The sequence below is a fragment of the Epinephelus moara genome, chromosome 9 (genome assembly GCF_006386435.1).
Source record: "Epinephelus moara isolate mb chromosome 9, YSFRI_EMoa_1.0, whole genome shotgun sequence".
Taxonomy (NCBI): domain Eukaryota; kingdom Metazoa; phylum Chordata; class Actinopteri; order Perciformes; family Serranidae; genus Epinephelus; species Epinephelus moara.
This window is the reverse complement of record NC_065514.1, coordinates 39451506-39458558: the sequence shown is the minus strand read 5'-3', so window position 1 is coordinate 39458558 and position 7053 is coordinate 39451506. Positions and strand designations below refer to the sequence as shown.

Genomic DNA, 7053 nt, shown 5'->3' with positions numbered 1-7053 from the left:
CGTTTTTCTGTAGGAGAACAGAGTGGAGACTAGCAGAGTCACAAGCAGCTGCAGTTTTCACAGTGGGACTGTTGAGTCACATTATTAAGATTTAACATTTTTTCAGGCGAGAAAGTGACCATGTAGATTCCCCATATGCGGTTAGCTTATCCAAAGAACGCCTGTTTGTAAATCTGCTGCGACGTTTTCGGACATGTGAAAAGCCGTGACTGACCGGTGTTTCGGATTAACAGGTGACCGGTTCATGGATGCGTGTTGTCATGGCAACGGCAGAAACAACTGCGCTGGCTGTCCAACATGGCAGAGTCTGAAGCGTAAAAAACATCATAAACTTACCCATCTCCAAATGAACATTCCATAAACATCATCATTTCATTTCCTATATTGTTTCCCCCGTCTTCTGTCTATTTCATTTCCTATATTGTTTCCCCCGTCTTCTGTCTATATCTAAAAATCCAAGTTAATAACAAGCTGACACCGTTGTGGCTTAGATCATTTAATTAATTACTGAGAAGTGAATATGTGCACGGAACATTTCTAATGCTATTTATTTATTCTCAACACAACATCAGTTGTTTTGAGCACACTGTTCATTGATCATCAGTGTCATAAAGCAACTGCATTGGGAACACTTAACACTCGCTCCTAAATATAATCTTGTGCCACTTTGACTTTTAATGATAAAATAGCAAAGACCGCTTTGAGTAGATTGATCTTCATTTCTGATCCATCACCTGATAAGCTCACCTTGACAAAGTGCCTCGAATTAGACAATAACGAGCCTCACTCTTATGTGATGTCACTTACAGGGAGTTTGAAAAAAAATTCCCTCACCAAAGACATAACAAGGAAAGATGCGGAAAAAGCAGTGCCAAAATGGCTGATTGGTGTCAGGGACAGGGGATGCAACCGTGCCATGAGAGCACATGGAGGAGAGCAAAACCGGTAAGTCACAAAATATGCAAGATATAAATGACAGACACAGGGTACCCGCGGATCCTTGAAAAGTCTTAAAAAGTCTTAAATTCATGTATCTAAAAGTAAGGCCTGAAAATGTCTTAAATTCATTAGAAATGTCTTACATTGGTCTTAAATTCATTACTCAAAGGTCTTAAAATTGTTGCGGAAGGAATATTTAATCTGACTTTCTTTCTTTTCTTTTTTTTTTATTCTCGCAGCACTTTTCTGTGAGTGTCCATGCACCGTCCAATAACGGTGCGCGCTGGCAGTAGCACATACACAATGAATGGGTTCGTCGGCGGAGGTCGACGTGAGTATCTTTGAGCAGTGAAAGTTATTATTTATGGCTTTTTACTTGTAGGCAGTGATTTGTTTTCCACAGAGCTCTACGTGCGAGCATTTTACTCGCATTTGCGACTAAAAATAGTTTTGTGCCAGCAAAATAAATCATTCAGCACGCAGTGCAAGTCCAGATTTCAACCAGCAGCAGAAACGAACGGGGTGCGTGCTGTGCCCGTGCTGCCTGCTCTCTCCGGTTTTACGCCAGGCTCGGCTCCTTTCAAAGACTCCTTGCGAAGCACTCCTCCGGGGTTTTTTCAGACCTAATTATATTGCGTTTTGCACAGCGGCGACTGGATCTTTGCTCTCAAACCACAAAAAACATGTGATGGCACAACAGTCTCCTTCAGTACATTATTCTATGCTTTCTTTTGATTTTCACATTGGCTAGTCATCCTGTTTAATTTGTCTTCTGATTAAATCGGAACCGTTGAAACAAGTTGTAGGAAGCCTCTGCAAGTAATTGGTTGCTGGCAGACACTCTGTGCTGCAATAAAATGGTTAATCAGCAGCGTTGTGCACTGTAGAGCCGATGCGCTTTCCACCAGCTGAGGCATTCAAGCACTTTACAATGGCCTCTCATTCACCCATTCACAGACACACACTCACACACCAATGGCAGGAGCTGCCATGCAAGGTGCTAACCTGCATTACCATCTGGGCCACAGTCACCCCAAACTGATGTGTTGTGGGCTGCAGTGCACACTAGCTACCTTTGCTTTGGTTCGTAATGAGATGACCATTGCAAAGTGCTTAAGGTGTCTTGAAAAAGAGAGCCTACCTTTTTCAAGGGTCAGTTGTCAGATAATTCAATATGATTGTTGCAAAGAGAGGCTTATTCCTTAAAGGGAAAGTATGGTTTTTAGCACCCTGGACCCTATTTTCCCGTCTACTTTTAACTAAATGAGTGGTGGGATTTTCAATATTTGCAATTGCTCCAGGACAAGGCGAGGGACTGCAGGTGAAAATGTAACATATCAACACTTTCAATTGCCCCACTGGAATACATTGAAACAAGCTTTGGACCTGCAGTCCCTCGCTTTGTACTGGAGCAACTGCAAATATTGAAAATCCCACCACTCATTTAGATAAAAGTAGATGGGAAAATAGGGTCCAGGGTGCTAAAAACCATACTTCCCCTTTAAGTCTTGAAATGTTCTTGAAATTCCTATGTCTTGAAAGTCAGGCTGTGACTAAAATATGAATATTTTTGTCTCTTTTTTTTTCTTTTTCTATTCCTCTCCAGGGAAAACCAAAAGACACTTAAACTGCTGAGTGACTAAACTGCTATCCCTACAGACACCTCGACTTCATTTCCCTCCAGGGACGCTGGAAGGTGTTTTTTTAGTGGGGGTCGTGCTATCTACACCCCACTTCCCTTGTCCCTGTCTCCCTCCCATATTTGTCTGTTTATATTTGTTCAATATGTTTTAACTTCGTTCTTGATGGTTTATGTTCTGAAAAAATGTAATTAAAATCACAAACTGCAATAAGTTGTCACTTGCCTGCTGTTTTGTTGTGGCTTCCAGTCTCTTACACTGGTCAGGGTGGATGTGTCTTTTCATGTTGAGATAGGCCTCCTCATATTTCTCTCTTAAGTCCACTGGTGTCTGCTGTCTGAGTGCGGGCTCGTACATGGCAGTGAGTAGCTCTGGCAGCTCTGGAGGATCCACAGCATCCCCAGACTCTGATGCTGTGTCATATTTAACACATTTAATATTTAACACACATTCTCTTGGATAATAGGCATCTAATGAAATAATTATGCAATCATGTGAACGTAACAGGTAAGTGAGCAGTAGAGTACTTGTGTGTTAATGGATCAATCGTGAGAGAAATGAAAATAGATCAAGTGTTCTATTTATTCTGTTGATGAAGTATTTGTTATATACTGTTCTATACTATACTGGTGCATGCCTCTAGCACTGCTCCTAAAGCTCCTGACTTTGGCTGGGACTGCTGTCATCTGGCTTGTTGTAGGCCTCTGGAAGTTGATGTCCCTAAGCCTTGTTGGTTTGACCTCTCTCCTTGTCTCTTTCCAGAGGCAGACTCCTGATGTGACTGCTGGCTGCTCTGTTCTCCCCATCCTAACATACAGCTCCACCTTAAATAGTATCCCTGCTGCATGGCTGCAACAAGACCCTAGGCTGCCATGTCACATAGAAAAATGAAACTGAGCAATGACATGTTGCTAATCTCTTAACAACACAGACATAGCTAACATTTGTAGTTAACTGTAATGGTTGTTAAACATTTTGCAGTTTCATATGGTATATATATCATAACAAAATGGCAGTGTCGTTAGCTAGCTTAATGGGTGACAAACACTTTAAGATATGAGATGTAGGTTACTTACCCAGCCATGCAAGTGCAGTTCGCCGTGAAGACGTAGCTGTTTCTTCTATTTACAATAACCCAAGCCTGGTACATGGTTGTCTTCTGGCCTTGCCGCTGGCTAGGTAGAACTCGCACAACACAAAACTCATCATTTAAATCTTTGTATTCCAGGTGCTGTACGTGACCACTAATGACAAAGTTATAGGCATCTAAAGATCGAAATGCCCCCAGTTTCTCTTTAGTATACACGCTTGGTTTCTCTATCAAGTAGGTGTAAATGTCTGGCCATTCTACCGTAGGTAATCCTGTAATCCTGTAACACTCGTGGTCACGGACAGTGAGTGACCGCACATACTCCGACAAACTTTCCTTTTCTTGAGCCATTGTGTGCTAAAATGTTAAACTTCTTCCTTTGCTAAAATAGATATAAAACTAGCTAGCCAGCCGCTGCGTCGGCTAACGTGTTCTTTTTGCCTTCACAGACGCTCCGCCCACAAAAATACGTCATCGTGTTTACAAACGCCAAAAGGGTCTATTGCATTGCAATAGTGGCAGAGAATAGTGTGTTTCGGATATGGCTTCATGAGGTACTCCTTCAGTACCTCATGAAGCCATATCCGAACCACAGGCTATCTGTAGAGCAACGCATCTTCAATTACAGGCTGTCACGAGCTCGGAGGGTGGTAGAAAACACTTTTGGAATCCTAGCCAATCGTTTTCGGGTCTTTCTGACCACCATTAACATTCAAGACACTGCCAAAGTGGAGGACATCATTTTGGCTTGCTGTGCTCTGCACAACTTTCTGCGGACCAAGAGCTGTGACTAATACATGGCAGGGATCGTTGACCAGGAAGGACCAAATCATGACACTGTCCCAGGAAGATGGAGACAAGATCCTGACCTACAGCAGGCTTCCCTGCCGCACACAACCAATGCTACAACATGAGCCAAGCAGCACAGGGATGAGCTATGCCGTTACTTCATGTCTGATATCGGTGCAGTGCCTTTTCAGTGGGGCAAAGTATAGGGAATGTGTATGCCTATCCTTTTTCCTGTAATGGATATTGTAGTGTCTGACTGACAAGAAAACTACTTGGCTGTGTCAGAGGGCAGGGACCCCTGGGCACAAATTCTTGAAGGGCCCCCCGAATACACACATACACACACACACACACACACACACACACACACACAAACAGGGTTTTGTATTATGGACTGCTATTTGTTGGAAACATCTGTAACGTATACAGGATTTACACTGACAGGGTACAGCCTACTGTATATGATCACAAAGAAGGACAAAATCGACACCTGCAGATCCTCCATCATACAGGATTTACACATAATTGCAACAACGCTTTCCTCGCCAAGCAACAATATCAAGAAATCAGCTTATATTGTTACTCATTAGCATTTGCAAACACAAACTGCTTCACCTCCACAAGTCCAGATTGTAGATTCAGAATCTTCCATAATTCACACACAAACCTACATACACATACCTGTAAATATGGCTTTTCTGCTCTGTCTCCAGATGTTCTTTGTGTCCTGTCTTTGGCTCTCTGAGGGCTGTCTCTCTTTATCTGTCTCCTCCTTCTTTATTATCTCTACTCTCATTTGCTGGTAATAAAAAAAGGATACAAAACAGCACTGGTCCACTTGACTAAAAGCCTTACTCTGATATTGAATAGAAATAGAAAATGATGGTAATATAGGTTGTCTTCACACACACATACATAAACACACACGCACGGCCACACTCAAACACACACGAAACACCTGTAGCTGTCTCCTTACTGTCTGCCTGTCTCCTTTTTCTCCTCCTCAGCTGTTGCACTAGTTGCGAGTTTTTTAAAAAATTGCCTCCCTCTCCTCCTTTTCCTTTTCTCTTTTGGTACAACCACTTGTTTCGCTCATCTTTCACTCTCTATCACTACTATTGCTGAGGACAGTCGCGTAGGGGTGGAGGCAGAGCGGCCTGTGGCCCATGGTTTCCACACTTGCGCTTGACCAATTAAATCATTCTATTTAGGTAAAAAAAATAATATCAGCGTGATTTTTATTGGTTATATATGGTGTAATTTATTTGAAATTTGAAGAGGAGGGATTTAGGGGAAAAAACGTTATACAGTCATTCTCCCATTCTGGCTGGGCCTATGGCTGGGCCTGTCTGCGCATGGGCCCCTGGGCCTGTGCCCATAAAGCCCATTGGGTAATCCGGCCATGGGCTGTGTGTTTCAGGTCTATGGCTGTAGTCTAAAAATACAAAATAAAGTTATTTTGCATGATACTATCTAGGGTTGTGCCAATGGGCGATCCGATCGCCCATCGGTGATAGAAGGGTTGTTTCACGATGTCTTTTTTAAATGACGATGCAATCGCGAGGTGTGGGGGGGAGACAGCGCGTGTGTGGAGCATGCTGACGAGATCGAGGCTGAACGAGGCTGAGTGAGAGGAGACAGAGGGAGGCTGCTTAGTGAGAGAGCGGAGGGGGGGATCAACGCCTCCGCCCGCTCGACACAAGCATACTCGGGCGTACTATAAGCGGAGCGGACTCCGCGAGGAATGTCCGCAGTCATTCGGGCTTTCATAGTCGAGCGCACTTCCGCGTTGTAGTTTCCTGTAAAAATGTCCGTGAAAAATCCCCGCGATGTGAAAAATACATGCCGAGCAGTCACTGGTGCGGAGCGGAGTCCGCGCGGTCGTAAAATCTGAGCTTTGCGCGCACAGGGCATGCGGATGTCCGCTTAGAGTCCACGCGGACCTCCGCGGAATCTGTTCCGCGTATGTTCCGCCTGAGTATGTTCGAGCCTTAACGCGCATGTCGTGGAGTGGTGAACAAACCAAACAACACAATATCAGGAGAAATTGAAAAGATATGTTGTCTATGTAAAGTCAACTTGCTAATTAAGGAGCCATTACATGTTCAAGAGTTTTATAAAGCTGCTCAAACGCCAAAGAGAGGCTATAAGTGAACGTTTCAGCGGCGACGCGTAATGACCCCCCCGGGCGATGACATCGTTCATCGGCGATTTCACTAGATGGCGATAGGACGATAGGATATGGACAAGATCGCCCAACTCTAATACTATCTTGTCTGGAGTTCAATCTATTGAAAGTACACTCTCACAAAGTCATTGAAAGTACACTTTCACAAAGTCATTGAAAGTACACTCTCAAAGTCAAAGTGTTTTATTATCAAATGTGCAGGACAATGAAATTCTTATGAATGTAACAATCAACTGCGTAGCACAACATTTAAAGGCACTGTATGTAAGAATGTGGCCAAAACGGTTACTGCACTCAAATTCAAAATACTGCTGCGAGTCGTGCCCGCCCCCCCTCCCCTACAAATTCGAGGTTGCTGGACAGCGGCACGCTGGAGACTGATTTGTTTGCCCACAGGCGGCTGCCGT

The 7053-nt window shown here is 43.7% G+C and overlaps 1 long non-coding RNA gene across 1 annotated transcript; it reads left to right on the top strand.

Moving 5' to 3' along the window:
• The first annotated feature begins 412 nt into the window (after positions 1 to 412).
• On the top strand, positions 413 to 2770 carry LOC126395395 (uncharacterized). The gene is made up of 3 exons (XR_007570458.1): positions 413 to 945; positions 1179 to 1270; positions 2546 to 2770. It is a non-coding gene; the product is annotated as an uncharacterized LOC126395395 (long non-coding RNA).
• The last annotated feature ends 4283 nt before the right edge of the window (positions 2771 to 7053 follow it).